At 49.5% G+C, this 16,961-nt stretch overlaps 1 protein-coding gene across 11 annotated transcripts in view; it reads right to left on the bottom strand.

The window, feature by feature from the left end:
* The window catches only part of LOC140398384 (formin-like protein 1), a 383,709-nt gene that overhangs the window by 4,493 nt on the left and 362,255 nt on the right, over positions 1 to 16,961 (bottom strand). For 3 of the 11 annotated variants that reach the window (XR_011937470.1, XR_011937471.1, XR_011937472.1), the window contains one exon: positions 6,335 to 6,476. The exons of the other annotated variants lie outside the window; for them this stretch is intronic. The gene's annotated coding sequence lies outside the window, so the exon portion shown is untranslated. The remainder of the gene's footprint in view (positions 1 to 6,334; positions 6,477 to 16,961) is intronic. 11 annotated transcript variants of the gene reach the window in all.

Genomic DNA, 16,961 nt, shown 5'->3' with positions numbered 1-16,961 from the left:
TAAGTGAGATTTACTACACAAAAGCCAACTGCAACACTTTGTTTTAGGAGAAATCTACCAATCTGAATTGCTAACTTATGTAATAGTAAAGCTGACTGGAATGAAAATCCATTAGATCCACTATCCAAAGCTGAAAGGATGGCTCGCTTGTGGAGTTGAAGAACAGTAGAATTCATACAGTGTAGAAGGAGGCCATTCGGTCCATTTAGTATTCACTGAGCCTCTGAAAGAGCACCCTAACTCGGCCCACTCCCCCGCTCTATCCCCGTAACCGCATAACCCACCTAACTTACACATCCCTGGACACTAAGGGGCAATTTAGAAAGGCCAATCCACCTAACCTGCACTTCTTTGGTCTGTGGGAGGAAACCGGAGCACCTGGAGAAAACCCACGCAGACATGGGAAAAAGTGCAAACTCCACACAGTCACCCAAGGCCGGAATTGAACCAGTGTCCCTGGCACTGTGAAACAGTAGTGCTAACCACTGTGCCACTATACCGCCCTGGCCCTGTCAAAGGCTACGTGATTAAGTCCCCTTCCAGAATTTGAACACAAATTCTACGCTGGCACTGACATACTGCTGAGGGAGTGCTGCACTGTCAGAGGCTCTGCCTTGTGGATGAGATGTTAAATCGAGAGCCCAACTGCACTCTTAGATGAACGATCCCATGGCACTATTCTGAAGGAGACAAGGGGAGTTATTCCCAGTTGACCTGACCAATATTTGTCCTTCAACCAACATTGTTAAAACAGAATATTCTGTTAATTATAAATCAATTGTGTTTAACCATATACAGGTGGAGACATTAACTGGGGTTTCACTTGATTGGTTATAAAGAAGCACTCACTGAACGGGGGTGTGGTTGAGATTGGAGGCTTATGCCTGTAATGTTTCACTCTGTAAATAAATATTAGACTAAGTAAAGATCATTTGCAGCATAATCCTTCTTTCTTAAATACATCTGGTCGTTCTGACGTTGCTGTTGTGGGAGCTTGCCGTGAACAAATTGGTTGCCAACTTTTCTACATTACAGCAGTGAGTTTGCTTCAAGAGTACTTTGGCTGTAAAGCACTTTGAAACATTTTGAGGTTAGGAAGAGGCGCTACATAAATCTTTTCTTTTTCACAGATCACATTCAACTCCTAGGTCAATGTTAACTTTGTTGGCTGGACGACTGATTTATGACATGGAGTGACACCAACCCACAGGTTCAAGCCCCGTACCGGCTGAGGTTATTCATGAAGGCTCTGCCTTCTCAACCTTGCCCCTCGTCTGAGGTGTAGTGACCCTCAGGTTAAATCACCACCAGTTGGCTCTCAAAGGGGAGATGTCGTCTGCGTCTGTCGCAAAATTTACATTTTTATATTTACATAAAAATGACGATATGAGAAAAAAAAAGATTTTCCTTCCGTGATCAGGCAGAGGTTCGGAATTTTGGGTTGTTCTGAAACTGATAACAATCTTAGAAAGAGGCTGATGCAATAGTTTTCTCATCTAAATACTGAAATTGACCATTGAGGATAATAGTTGAAACAAAGCCAAACAGTGAAAATCAGCTCACTTAGCTTATTGACTAAAAAGTGTCATAAAAGCCTCACCGAAGCCATTGATTGTTGTGATCTGTATAGCAGAGATAGGAAACATTTTAATTAGAGTGACAACACAGAGGACAGATTGGTGGCTTGTCATTGCTAACAGGTCCTTCTCAGTTAAGACACAGAACCTAATCAATCCTATTAAAAAGACCACATTTATGCTTCCTTCTCAGAGAGCTGCTATCTACTGGAGAGGGAGTCAGTTAGCTCAGTTAGCTATAGCTGTTTCATGATGTGGAACAACGGCAACAGCGTGGTTCAATCCCCATATGGGCTGAGGTTATTCATGAAAGCCCTGCCTTCTCAACTTTGCCTGAGGTGTGGTGACCTCAGCTTAAATCACTACCAGTCAATTCGCAAAGATGAGAGCAGCCTGTGGCCTTCTGGGACTGTGGTGACATTTATTTTTATCTGCTAGGTTCAACAGTCACCAACTATGATTCTGCTCTCCCTTAAACGTAGAGCAAATCTCATCCCCAAAACAGTTGAATTTATTAGCAAAAATTGGCAAATAAGCAAAAAAATAAAACTTCTGAATGACAATTGATTGATATTATTTGAGCTTTAGGCATAACTTAACTAAATTTAGGTTTAGCTATAAGTGGGCAGCCCGGTTGCACAGTGATGAGCACTGTTGCCTCACAGCGCCAGGGACCCGGGTTCAATTCCAGCCTTGGGTGACTGTGTGGAGTTTGCTCGTTCTCCCATTGTCTGCGTGAGTTTCCTCCGGATGCTCTGGTTTCCTCCCACAGTGCAAAGGTTAGGTGGAGTGGCCATTCAAAATTGCCCCTTAAGTGTCCAAAGATGTTCGGTAGGGTTACAGGGATTGGGCAGGGAGTTGGTAGCGTGCTATTTCAGAGGGCTGGTTCAGTCTCCGTGGGCTGAATGGTCTCCTTCTGCACTGTTGGGACTCTATGGAACCAAGGAGAAATTTTAGACCCTTCACTACTTTCTCCATCTACGCATCAGGTTTAATGAAACATTTGATTGGTGACGGTTGATTATGGACAGAATCTAAATGCATTTTCCTGTGCTTCTTTTTAATCTTCTCCCTTGGCCTTTGCTCAGGAGCTCAAGCCATGTCTGCCAAATGGCATTTATTTTATTGGTGAGCATCGTGTCAACCTCCACATCTGTCCAGGAGGATCTCATGTGAACTGCCTCTCCTACTAACTTCTAATCACCTGGCAATTTTCTCACTGCATGGTTCATTGCTGAGCCTGCGGGTGAGGATAGGCACAAGTAATACAGGATATGCCCAGGAAAGAAGAAATGGAAATGACACTGGCTGTGCAGGTTTCTCAATGTCATGCACTGTGGCAAATGCTGCCTATGGTCTATTCTGGGTGAATATCCTGACTGGAAAAAGATCATGAAGGTAGTCCTCTCAAAGGCAGAGCCCCCGAGTACGTTGGCACTAATCAAGCGGAGACAGTTTTGGTGGGTCAGACAGGCCCGCAGATGGTTGTGTGCCCAAGAGCATTCTTTATGGGGCAAGGTAGCAGAAGCCAGACAACCAGGTAGGGTGCCCAAAGTTCTGCTTCAATGCTGCTAGCGAGCATGATATGATCACACCTGGGAGACACCAGCTGGCAAAAGACGGAAATGGCAATGCCCATTGTGGGCTGGCATGCGCCACAGAGATGACCAGGGTCTGCAGTAGCCTGGCAACAGGCACCAATATGGAAAACACAATGCACAATTTCACTTCCTAGCATGTGAAGCACTTGTGGTGGAAGCTGCCTCTCAAGGGCAGGAATGGTGGCACAGTAGTTAACACTGCTGCTTCAGGGGCTGGTTTAGCACAGGGCTAAATCGCTGGCTTTGAAAGCAGACCAAGGCAGGCCAGCAGCATGGTTCAATTCCCGTAGCAGCCTCCCCGAACAGGCGCCGGAATGTGGCGACTAGGGGCTTTTCACAGTAACTTCATTTGAAGCCTACTTGTGACAATAAGCGATTTTCATTTCATTTCATTTTCACAGCATCAGGGACCTGAGTTTGATTCTGGCCTTGGGAGACTGTGGAGTTTGCACGCTCTCCCCGTGTCTGCGCGGGTTTCCTCCGCTTGCTCCGGTTTCCTCCCACAGTCCAAATATGTGCAGATTAGGTAGATTGGCCATGAGGGTTACGAGGATAGGGAGGGGGAGTAGGCCTCAATTGGGTGTTCTTAAGTTGGGTTGGTGCAGGTTCAGTGGGCCAAATGGCCTCCTTCTGCACTGTAGGGATTCTCTGGCCTCCCCACTGTCCTTGGTGGGTAGGGTTCAGAAGGTTAAAATGAATGTCCTTCCGAGGATTTTATTTATTTTCCAGTGTCTCCCTATTTTTCTCCCCACCCCATTCTTTGCTAGATTCAATAAGTTGATAACTTCTTTCATTTGTGCTGGGAAGACCCTGAGGATTCATAAGGCATTTCTGCAGAGAGAGAGAGAGCCATATCTAACTTGTTATTCTATTACTGGGCGGCCAATGTTGAAAAGTTACTGGGGTGGTATAAGGATCCAAATTCCATATGGCGGCAGATGGAGGCGGGCTCTTGTAGGGGTTCTAGTTTGAGGACCTTGGTAACTGCCTCTCTTCTATTTTCTCCTGCAAAATTTACCTCGAGCCCAGTGGTGGCATTAATATTGACGTTTGGAGGCAGTTTAGGTAGCATTTTAAGTTGGGTTCCATGTTGCTGTCGGCCCCTATTTGTGGGAATCACCGCTTTGTGCCGATGGAGTTGGACTCGGGGTTTAGATCCTGGGGGAGGGAGGGGCTGGGGACATGTTTGTGGAGGATAGGTTTGTTGGATATGAGGAGCTGTTGGATGAATTCCAACGCCCGAGATCTGATTTATTTAGGTAGCTCCAGCTGTGAAATTTCCTGTGTAAGGAGATCTCGTCATTTTCTTTGGCATCTTCGCCCTCCCTTTTGAATCAAATTATCTCTGGCCGAAGTGGGTGAGGGAAAGATTTTGGAAATCTATGGTCTGATATTGGCTGTGGAAAAAAACTCCATTGGAGGAGGTGAGGAGGACGGGGGAGGATGAGCTAGTCTATTTTTGATGGGAGTATGTGGAGTGAGGCCCTTCACAGGGTCAACTCAACCTCGTCTTGTGCTAGGCTCAGCTTGATTCAGTTCAAGGTGGTGCACAGGGCACATCTGACTCGGACTAGGCTGAGTGTTTTTTTCTCAGCAGTGGAAGATGGGTGCAAATGGTGTTTTCAAGGACAAGGGGCAAAAATTCTCCCGAAATGGCGCGATGTCCGCTGACTGGCGCCCAAAACAGCGCCAATCAGACGGGCATCGCACCACCCCAAAGGTGCGGAATGCTCCGCATCTTTGGGGGCCGAGCCCCAACATTGAGGGGCTAGGCCGGCGCCGGAGGAATTTCCGCCCCGCCAGCTGGAGGAAACGGCCTTTGTTGCCCCGAGAGCTGGCGGGGAAATGACATCCCCAGGCGGCGCATGCGCGGGAGCGTCAGCGGCCGCTGACAGTTTCCCACGCATGCGCAGTGGAGGGAGTCTCTTCCGCCTCCGCCATGGTGGAGACCGTGGGATTGAATTCTCCCACCTCTACCCAGTGTCTCGACATGGTTGGGTGATCTAATGGATTTCCTTTACCTTGAGAAGGTCAAGAACACCATTGGAGGTTCGGTGGAAGGATTTTATTCGCGATAGCAGCTATTCATTTCCTTTTTCAAAGAGTTATTCACCGTCAACTGTTGCAGCAGGGATGCTATTAGTTGGCAGTTGGGGTCTTCTTTGGTTGTGGGTATAAAGAGTAACGTTAATAGGGTTGAAAATGGTTGGAATGTGTTATTCATGTACTGTATTTGTGTGTATTAAGTAGTTATTATGGATTTACTTTGTAATTCAGGTTATTCGTGAAGGCCCACAATCTCAACCTTGCCTCTTGTCTGAGGTGTGGTGAAAGGGGAAGCATACTATGGTCATCTGGTACTATGGCTTTTTTACATTTACCTATTTTGTAATAATGAAAAATTCTTTTGTAATAAAAATATTTTAAAAATAGAACCACAGAATCCCTACAGTGCAGAAGGAGGCCATTCAGCCCATCGAGTCTACACCGACCCTCTGAAAAAACACCTTACGTAGACTCACTCCCCTGCCCTTTCCCTGTAATCCCATAACCCCACCCAACCATTGGACACTTAGGGGCAATTTAGCCGAATGGCCTCCTTTTGCACTGTAGGAATTCTATGTTTCTATGAGTCTTTGTCATGTAAATATGAACAACAACTGATTAAATTTGACCCCTAACTATTTCTAGATTCAATGCCCTTTTGCATTCACAGAAACCAGTCAACGTTGTATTTGCAACAAGTTCCTGTTGTTTATAATAAAAACATAGATTAGAAGGGTTGCTGTATAATCTGCATTGCTGTACAAATCCAACAATGTTTCATTCTCAGAGGCAGAAAAATATCATCACACAAATAACTATCGACATACAACAGGTTTGTACACAAGTAACCTGGCCTACCCTAGACCCCCAAACGTGATCCATTTCCCGGGTGTGAACCTTCACACCTCCGTCCTGTTACTCCATACCCATGCACATGAACGCTCGCAAACAGAATCACATGACGCAACCCATGTCTAACCCCAACACTGACTGCTCTTTGCTCCAACACTAACATTCCTTACTGATTAAGTGGCCCTTCAACTCAGTATTAGATTTCAGTTCCCTTTTTGAAGTGGCAAATAAAATAATGTCACAGACCTGGAGGCTTACCTTGCAGTGTCATGCCTGCTAGGTGGCATACAGCGGAGAGAGAAGAGCACAGAGCAGATAAGCAGCACACAGAGGCAGGAAGCAAAGCCAGACGACAGCAGCAGCCCCGGCACTAGGCAGCAGCCCACTTCAGGGAGAGCAGCTATCAGGCAGCGGAAACACAGCACTCAGAAGCAGAAACTCAGAGAGAGCCAGCACTCATCACTGAAAATAAAGAACTCCACAAAGATACTGAGAGACATAGCCCGAGATTAGGTTTAAATGAAAATAAGCACAAGACCTCAATCAATGTCAAATGGGACGCTTTCATGCCCCCTATCACTAATGAAGAGTGATTTTGACGATTAGATTGTAACAGTCAAACTCTGCAATTAGTTCCCTGTTGTAATTTAGTGGCTCTGCTGCTTGGTTGTGTGACACCAGGTTAAAACAACAACTTGGATTTCTATAGCACTCGTACTGTGGTACAATAGTGACAGGTACTTCACCGGATCAACGTCAAACAAATTTTGATACCGTAGAATCCGCTAAGGCAGCAGCATTGACCAAGCAGATAGAAAACAAAGATTAGGGGCGAGATTCTCCAAAATCGTATTCGGTGATCGGGTGGACAATTCCTTTTGATGCCAAAATTGGGGGCGGCACCTGTTTTCAGATGCTCCGTCCCCTCCAAAACGGCATCATCGGTGAGTACACCGCACGCCGTTGGGAAGGCCTCAGAACATCACTTGAAGGCCCTCCCCCGATGCTCCGCCCCTGATAGGCCGTTTTCACGATGGAGTGGGTCATGTGTGCTCTGAGTTGTCGTCAACCTCGACTGCGGCCTGTGTCCAGCGCCGCCACAGTCGGGGGTGGGGGGGAGCCGTTCCGCCGGCCGGGGGGGCTTCGGCGTGGGCTTGGGGGACTTGTGGTGGGGAGGAGGGTTACAGGGAGGCACTATCTGACAGGCCGGGTCCATGCGTAGCCGGCGCCATGCTGTACGGCGTGACTGCTGCAGGTCGTCACCGTGTGGCTGCTAGCCCCCCACTGGGTGGAGCATCGGTGCGGGGGTGCCGCCGACTTTTTCATCGTAAGACAAGACACTTCCTCCGGGCATAAGCTCAAAATCGGAGAATCCAGCACTTGGTTCTTTTTACGATATACAGTAAACTCCACTCCCTGAAGGGTCTCCCTCCTCGACCTGCATCCAGGTCAGGGTTTTTATACAAGTGATTTAATCCCCTGTTAAGGGGAAGCCCTGTCCCCTCGTTACCGGTGAAGGTCATATTAAGTGGAGGTCACTGGGCATCTTATAGTCTTGGTGCAGTCACCTCCATGAGGGTTAGAACACCCCTCCCCCCTCACATCCGGAGATATGACCATGTCCTTGAATGGGTCCAAGGAACCCCTAGTCATCTTAGTCATTGGAGGCCACCGCGTGGTATCCTGAGGTGTGTACTGAAACGGGGAACTGTGCTTACACGTGGAGCACCTTGGTGGGGCCATTGGAACAAAGGCAGCTGTAGGCGCCGAAACAACTGGCTTCGGCAGTAGCAATATGTCCATGTCAGTCTTGGAATCGGAGTTTAGCGGGACCGCATCTGGCAGCTCGGCATCCTCGATGTCTGAAACTGGCTTCTCCAAGGCAGGAGTGGTCGGGGCCAGCGGCAGCAACTGGGGCGGATGTGGTAACTCAAGCTGGGGGCGGTTTGGGTCCGGAACCTCCAGAATCGGATATAGCATCTCAGAGATACACTCACGGAGGTGACCCAAGTGCCAGTTCGAATCGCACCCCTGTACCTTCCCTCGATAAGTCCTGCCTGGGCAAATATGACACCCGGGATCCATGTGGCGCCTTCACCAAAGTTGTAGACGTACACCAGGGACTCCTACAGCAGTCTTTTTCAAACTCTTTTGCCCGGGACCAATTTGTACTCACCGGCCGATCTTCGCGACCCACGGCGGCCGACCTTTGCAACCTACGCTGGTCGACCTTCGCGACCCACCATTTTCACTTATCTTTAATATGACAGATAAGCCTGCTTGGACCTCATGATGCCACTTGCTTTGTTATTCAATATTACATTTCTGATAATGACTTAAGCTGATTATTTAAGATCTCATTGCATCCGTTGAAAAAAATAAAGAGGTTTTTCCTTGAACTCGCTATGTTTAGTCTTCAAATGTCTTTGATGTTTTGAGAGTTTTAAACTTTCATTTGCCAGTGCATCCCTGCATATAACACACATGAACTTTGAATCCTGATTCACAGTGGAACAATTAATATTCCCTAACTCAGGTAATCGTCTTTATGCTGCTTTGTTCCTGTTTTCAGCTTTTTCGTCATGGGGTTGTTCAGTAGAGGCCCTGGAGTTCACACCAGCACTGCAGGTAGCTGCAAAATGGAGGAATGTGTCGCGCGCCCAGAACACATGACATCAGCGTATGGGGCGCGTGATCTCCACTCTGTCGCTACTTTCGGTGGGAGGACTCTGATGTTTGCTGAAAGAAATTGGCCCTGGACAATGCACCGACTTCAGGAGGATGCGATCCACTCCGCCTGCGTACTGCTTGATCGGCTCGCATGCGCGGGATGGTCGGCAATCTTAAAAGCCGTTGCGGCCGGCATTTTTAAAAGCTGGTCATGGCCATTGGGCATTGCTCCCACAATCGAGAACACTGCAACAGAGCGCTGCGACCCTGTTTGAAAACTCCCGTCCAAAGATGTGCAGGTAAGGTGAATTGGCCATTATAAATTGCCCCTTAGTGTCTGAGGATGTGCAGGGCAGGTTATTCAGTGTATTAACTTGTATTCAGTGGAGGTCACGGCGAATCTGACAGTCCTGATGCAGTGACATCTACGAGGGTTACAACAGATACTGAGTCACATCAGGAGATATCCAGACACACCACCAAAAGCTTGACTGAAGAGGTAGGTTTTGAGGAATGTCTTCACAGAGATGAGAGTAGAGAGGGGTGATGATTAGTGGGCTGGGGTTGGTGGTGCCAGGTGGATTCCAGAGCTTACAGTCCATGAAGCTTAAAGCACAGTTGGCAATGATGGAGCGATTATAAGAGGGAATGCACAACCAGAATTGCAGGAGATTTGGGGAAGTTAGCAGGGTTGGAGCAGATTACAGAAGTTAGCCGGGGCAAGGTGATGGGAGGAAAATAATTTTAAAAATGAGGCATTGCCAGACTCAAGCCAATGCAGGTCAGTGAGCACAGGGTCAAAAACCTGGATCACACCCGTCCAAATAACGTGGGAGAATTTACCGACACATGGACTGCAGTTCAAGATGGTGTCTCACCACCAGCACCTTCTGAGAGGTAATTAGGGATGGCCAACAAATGCTGGCTTTGCTGGCAACACTTACATCCCAGGAATGAATTAGAAAAAAATCAGGAGTCTTGGTGCAAGTTACAATACGGGCAGCAGAATTTGAAATGAGCGCAAGTTTACTGAGGGTGGGAAATGGGAAATTGGTTACATGAACACTGGAATAGTTAGTAGCACAGTGAACAAAGGCATGGATAAGGGTTTCAGTTACAGCTTTTTGCGCTGGCAAGACCAGTACATGTGGACATGCACACACGCTCATTTGCTCATCCTCACTCACCCACCCACACTTAAAATACCCTCACTCACCCACCCTCACATTCACTCAACCACCCTCACACTCATTCACCACTCACCACCCTACACTCACACACCCACCCACCCACTCACTCACTCACCCATGCACCCTCAGAATTACCCACACACCCTCACATATTGACCCACCCTCACTCACCCACCCACTCTCACATTCACCCACCTGCCCTCACACGCACCCACCTGCCCTCGCACTGACTCAGTAACCCACCCCCACATATTCACTCACCCTCACACTCACTCACCCGCTCTCACACTCACTCATCCACCCTCACACCCACCCACCCACTCTCAGTCATCCACTGACCCACCCTCACATTCACTCTCACATAATCAGCCACCCTCACTCACCCACCCACCTTCACATTCACCCACCTGCCCTCACACACTCCCACCTCCCCTCACACTGACTCAGTATCGAACCCCCACACATTCACCCACGCCCTCACAACTATCCACTCACCCTCACATTCACCCACCCCCTCTCACTCATCCACTCACCCACCTTCACATTCACTCTCACACACTCACCCTCATTCACCCTCACACACCCTCCCTCACCCATCCTCATACTCACTACCTCACACACACCCTCCAGCGGGTAACTCAACGTCTACCTCCCCAAAGTTGTGTCAGTGCTGAAAGGGCTGAATGTTAAAGAGTGAGCTACTTTGTCTTTGATAGCATCAAGCTTCTTGACGGATGTTGGAGCTGCACTCAGACAGGCAAGCAGGGAGTATTCCATCACACACCTGACTTGTAGACTATGGAAGGGCCTTGGGAGTCATAAGATGAGTTACTCGCTGGAGAATTCCCAACCTCTTGAGCTGCTCTTGCAGCCATAGTATTTATATGGCTGGCCCAGTTCAGTTTCTGGTCAATGGTAACCTCCCCTGCAAGATATTGATGGTGGGGGCTGCGACAATGGTGATATTATTGAATGACAAGGGTCTCTTGTTGGAGATGGTAATTGCCTGGCATATAAAAGAAACAAACAAAGAACAAAGAAATGTACAGCACAGGAACAGGCCCTTCGGCCCTCCAAGCCCGTGCCGACCATACTGCCCGACTAAACTACAATCTTCTACACTTCCTGGGTCCGTATCCTTCTATTCCCATCCTATTCATATATTTGTCAAGATGCCCCTTAAATGTCCCTATCGTCCCTGCCTCCACTACCTCCTCCGGTAGTGAGTTCCAGGCACCCACTACCCTCTGCGTAAAAAACTTGCCTCGTACATCTACTCTAAACTTTGCCCCTCTCACCTTAAACCTATGCCCCCTAGTAATTGACCCCTCTACCCTGGGGAAAAGCCTCTGACTATCCACTCTGTCTATGCCCCTCATAATTTTGTATGTCTCACATAAATCTTACTTGCCACATATTGCCCAAGCCTGAATGTTGTCTGGGGCGGGATTCTCTGCAAACCGGCGGGCGGGCCACTCCGGCACCGAGGAGTGGCGTGAACCACTCCGGCGTTGGGCCACCCCAAAGGTGCGGAAACCTCAGCACCTTGAGGGGCTAGGCCGGCGGCGGAGTGTTTGGCGCCGCGCCAGCCGGCGCGGAAGGGCTTGGCGCCACGTCATCCGGTGCTGAAGGGCCTCCGCCGGCCGGCGCGAGGTGGCGCATGCGCGGGTGTCAGCATGTGCTGTCGTCATCCCAGCGCATGCGCAGGGGGGGTTCTTCTCTGCACCGGCCATGGCGGAGGTTGACAGCGGCCGGTGCGGAGGGGAAAGAGAGCCCCCACAGCACAGGCCCGCACGCGGATCGGTGGGCCACGTTCGTGGGTCAGGCCACCGTGGGGCCACCCCCCGGGGCCAGATCCCCCCCGTGCCCCCCCGAGGACTCTGCAAGCTGTCTGTGGAGCCAGGTCCCACCGGTAAGGACCTGTTGTGATTTACGCCGGCGGGACCGGCCGAAAACGGGTGGCCACTCGGCCCATCGCGGGCCGGAGAATCGCCGGGGGGGGGGTGCTGCAAATGGCCCCCGACCATTGCGACGCGATTCCCGACCCCGCCGAAAACCCTACGCCGGAAAATTCGGCAGCCAGCGGGGACGGGATTCACGCCGCTCCCCGGCAATTCTCCGACCCGGCGGGGGATCGGAGAATCCCGCCCCTGGTTCTTGATGTGTAGTAGCATGCTTTAGTAACTGAAGAGTTGCGAATTAAACTGAACATTGTCCAATCAGAAACAAACAACTGCACATCTGACCTCATGATGGAAGGTAGGTGATGAAACAGCTGAAGATGGTTAGACCAAGTAAACTGCCCTGAGAAGATGATTGGCCTCCAACATTCACAACCATCTTCCTTTGCACTGGGTATGACACCAACCAGGGAAGTGCTTGTTCCCCTGGTTCCAACTGACTTTAACTTTGCTAGGGTTCTTCAATAGGACACCGGAGTCTGGACCAAGTAAAAATTAGGACCAGGTTCTATTTACAAGCAATATATATATATATATACACGTCCCGGTAAACCCCGTCTGGGTTCCTGCTTGGTCGGTGCCTTCCTGGCTGATCCTATATATACTGGGTAATTGAGATACCATACCCTAGCAGGAGAGCTTGTACTCCGCAAGGAATATGGGGAAGACAAGCATTCCCACCCCATAGCTCCGGCGTGGGATATTATATCCCTCCCCACAATGAGCGATGAAGTACAGAAGGAGGAATAGGCGGAGGATATTGGAGTCTCTTTGGCAAGCCCTCATGGAGCTGATGTGCTGGATCAGTCGGCGTGTACCGCGCCGGTGAACATCATCGGCAGCAGGAACAACATGGCGGACGATTATCAGGAGGCACCTGAACTACGGAGTCAGCATCCGAGATCTCCGAGGTCTGTGTCTCCACCTCGGAGTCAGACACACCCATACCCACCAGCATAGCTTCCGAAGTCAGATTGGCTTTCCGGAAAGTGAACCCTCGGTAGGCAATGGGTCCATACGGGATCCCTGGTCGTGCACTCAGAGCCTGCGCGGACCAGCTAGCAGATGTGTTCGCGGACATCTTTAACCTGTCCCTACTCCGCTCCGAGGTCCCCACCTGCTTCAAGAAGACTACCATCATACCGGTGCCAAAGAAGAACCAGGCAACGTGCCTCAATGACTACCGTCCGGTGGCTCTGACTTCAGTCGCAATGAAGTGCTTCGAGAGGTTGGTCATGAAGCGCATCACCTTCATACTCGCAGAACGCCTTGATCCATTGCAATTTGCATACCGCCGCAATTGGTCCACAGCAGACATCATCTCTCTGGCCTTACACTCATCCCTAGAGCACCTCGACAACAAGGACTCCTACATCAGACTCCTATTTATTGACCACAGCTCCGCCTTCAACATAATCCTAGCCAAGCTCATTTCAAAGCTCCAGAACCTAGGACTTGGCCCCTCACTCTGCAACTAGATTCTCGACTTTCTAACCCACAGCCCACAATCAGTAAGAATAAACAACAACACCTCCTCCACATCAGTCCTCAATACCGGGGCCCCGCGAGGCTGCGTACTTAGCCCCCTACTGTACTCCCTGTACACACACGACTGCGTGGCAAAATTTGGTTCCAACTCCATCTACAAGTTTGCTGACGATACGGCCATAGTGGGCCAGATCTCGAATAACGACGAGTCAGAATACAGGCGGGAGATTGAGAACGCAGTGGAGTGGTGCAGCAACAACAATCTATCCCTCAATGCCAGCAAAACTAAAGAGCTGGTCATTGACTTCAGAAAGCAAAGCACTGTACACACTCCTGTCAGCATCAACGGGGCCGAGGTGGAGATGATTAGCAGTTTCAGATTCCTAGTGGTACACATCTCCAAAAATCTGTCCTGGTCCACCCACGCTGACGCCACCACCAAGAAAGCACAACAGCACCTATACTTCCTCAGGAAACTAAGGAAATTTGGCATGTCCACATTAACGCTCACCAAATTTTACAGATGCACCATAGAAAGCATCCTATCTGGCTGCATCACAGCCTGGTATGGCAACTGCTCGGCCCAAGACTGCAAGAAACTTCAGAGAGTCGTGAAAACAGCCCAGTCCATCACACGAACCTGCCTCCCATCCATTGACTCCATCTCCACCTCCCGCTGTCTGGGGAAAGCGGGCAGCATAATCAAAGACGCCTCCCACCCAGCTTACTCACTCTTCCAACTTCTTCCATCGGGCAGGAGATACAATAGTCTGTGAACATGCACGAACTGACTCAAAAACAACTTCTTCCCTGCTGTTACCAGACTCCTAAACGACCCTCTTATGGACTGACCTGATTAACAATACACCCCCTGTATGATGCACCTGATGCCGGTGTTATGTAGTCAGATTGTGTACCTTGTGTTGCCCTATTATGTATTTTCATTTATTTCCTTCTCTTTTCATGTACTTAATGATCTGTTGTGCTGCTCGCTGAAAAATACTTTTCACGGTACCTTGGTACACATGACAATAAATAAATCCAATCCAGATGACACAACGTCAGGCATGTTGGTGTCGAGAGAGACTGGAGGTGTCACAGCAGGCTGGTTCAGCAATGGAGCTGGAGGATCCAGGGCTGGCTTCTTCTGAGGCACTTCACGAGGGAGCAACCACAGTGAGCTAATGTGATCCAGGTGTTTTTCCATTGAGTGCCATCGGACCCGAACTTGACGGATGACAATCCCAGAGAGCCAGCGAGCACTGTCATTGAAATTCCGAATGAACACCGCGTCATTGGATGCAAAACAGCGAAGCGGTCGATGTCGAATTGGGCAACGTCCTTGCACATCTTTATTACGACACACCTTCACAGCGATGTCCAGTAGAATCAAACTCAGTCGTGTACGAAGTCAACGACCCATTAGCATCTCAGCAGGGGATACCCCCATTACTGCGTGTGGCATGGCCCTGTACGAGAATAAACGTCTTGCCAGTCTTGTGTCCATTCAGTCAGATGTCTGTTTCTTGAGGCCTTCTTAACCGTCAGCATGGCCATCTCTGTCAAGCCATTCGTTGCTGGATGGTATGGAGCGTTGCGGATGTGAGGAATCCTGTTTCTCTTCACAAAAGCGGCAAACTCTTAATTCGTGAAAGAGGCCCTGTGATTGGTCACGAGTACATCTGGGATTCCACGGGTGGAAAAAGAAATGTGCAATCGCTCGATGGTCGCCAGGGAGGTGTTCACCGCTATCTTGTGGACCTCCAGCCACTTTGACTGGGCATCAACCAGGATGAGAAACATCAAACCCAAGAAAGGACCGGTGAAATCAGCTTGCACGCGGGCCCATGAACACCCCGGCCACTCCCAAGGGAGTAGGGATACTGCCACGGGCAGCTTCTGGTGCTCGGACAGATGGAGCACTGCTGGGACAACATCTCAATGTCTTTGTCCAATCCCCGCCACCAGACATAGCTTCTCACCAGCATCTTCATTTTGGACACTCAGAGATATGCGTTGTGAAGGTCCTTCAGTACGGCAGCTTGTCCTTCGCCGGGACAACAATCCTTGTGCCCCACAGGAGGATACTGTCCTCCACGGTCATTTTGACAATTTTGAGGAGAAAGCCTTCAACTCTGCTGGTAGCTGCCGATGCTGTCCACTGTATAGCACCGTGGTGAGCACAGGGTCGGCTTGCATCCAGTTACAAGCACACAAGGCAGTGACGGGCAAGGAGTCCATGAAATCCTGGACAGCAATCACTTTTTCCCCCGTAGGAGATTTTACAGATTCGATCTGCAGGGGAAGACGGCTCAATGCATCAGCATACGCAATCTGGGTCCCTGGGCGGTGCTCGAAAGAGTATTCGTAAGCAGTTAATAACAGAGCCTAGCACTGAATCCTTGCAGACACAATTGGCGGGATCGCCTTGTCTGCGCAGAAGAGGCCTAGCAATGGCTTGTGATAGGCGATGATAAAAGAATGGCGGCCATAGACGTATTGATGGAATCGCTTTACACCAAATACGACCATCTGACCTTATTTTTCGATCTGGGCATATTTTCTTTCAACCGCAGCAAGCGTCTGGGAGGCAAAAGCCATCAAACGGTCACGTCCGCCATCCATTCAATGGAGTAACCCAGGGCCCCCCGAGCACCCGGAGGGAGGAGGATCCGCTGGTACAGCCTGGGCCTTCCATCCAGGAGACCCGGAGAGTGCTCAGCCAATCTGATAGCCCCCCCTTCCTGAGTGGTGCATCAGATCTTTCCCTCCATGTAAACTGGGATCAATGCAAACGGAATCATTTCTCATCCAAGTTCAGTTTTATACAACTGTTGGAAAATCTTGCTGGTCACCAAACCCTCAACATCCAATTAGATGCACTCATCCCCTCCCAAAGTAACAGGTGACACCAAATAGGTTCTCAAGGTCATGACCTTCAGTACAGAGGAATCATTGAGGCCAAATACCATAGATCATGGCATATAAGTCGACCTGGCATATAAGATTATCACATTTCTTCACCATCCCAATTGTCATGTTTTTTCAAACATTATATTGTATATATAGTGTATTATAAGGCCTTTTAGCTTACAACATGCTATACTCGCATTAGTAGTCAGTCTCAATTTCTCTCCCCGCAAATGGATTTTTATTGGCGGGTACCTCATAACTAGGTGCAAAGGATCAAGCAGGTGATAAGGGTTATGTTGCAAAGATGTGCGGAAGTTTGAGTCACATTCACACAGTGCAAACTCTGCCTGGTGAACATTAGTGGGCAGAACGGTAGCATTGTGGATAGCACAATTGCTTCACAGCTCCAGGGTCCCAGGTTCGATTCCGGCTTGGGTCACTGTCTGTGCGGAGTCTGCACATCCTCCCCGTGTGTGCGTGGGTTTCCTCCGGGTGCTCCGGTTTCCTCCCACAGTCCAAAGATGTGCAGGTTAGGTGGATTGGCCATGATAAATTTGCCCTTAGTCTCCAAAATTGCCCTTAGTGTTGGGTGGGGTTACTGGGTTATGGGGATAGGGTGGAGGTGTTGACCTTGGGTAGGGTGCTCTTTCCAAGAGCCGGTGC

The sequence above is a fragment of the Scyliorhinus torazame genome, chromosome 21 (genome assembly GCF_047496885.1).
Source record: "Scyliorhinus torazame isolate Kashiwa2021f chromosome 21, sScyTor2.1, whole genome shotgun sequence".
Classification (NCBI taxonomy): Eukaryota; Metazoa; Chordata; class Chondrichthyes; order Carcharhiniformes; family Scyliorhinidae; genus Scyliorhinus; species Scyliorhinus torazame.
The sequence above is the reverse complement of the archived record's forward strand: the minus strand, read 5'-3'. Positions and strand labels throughout refer to the sequence as shown.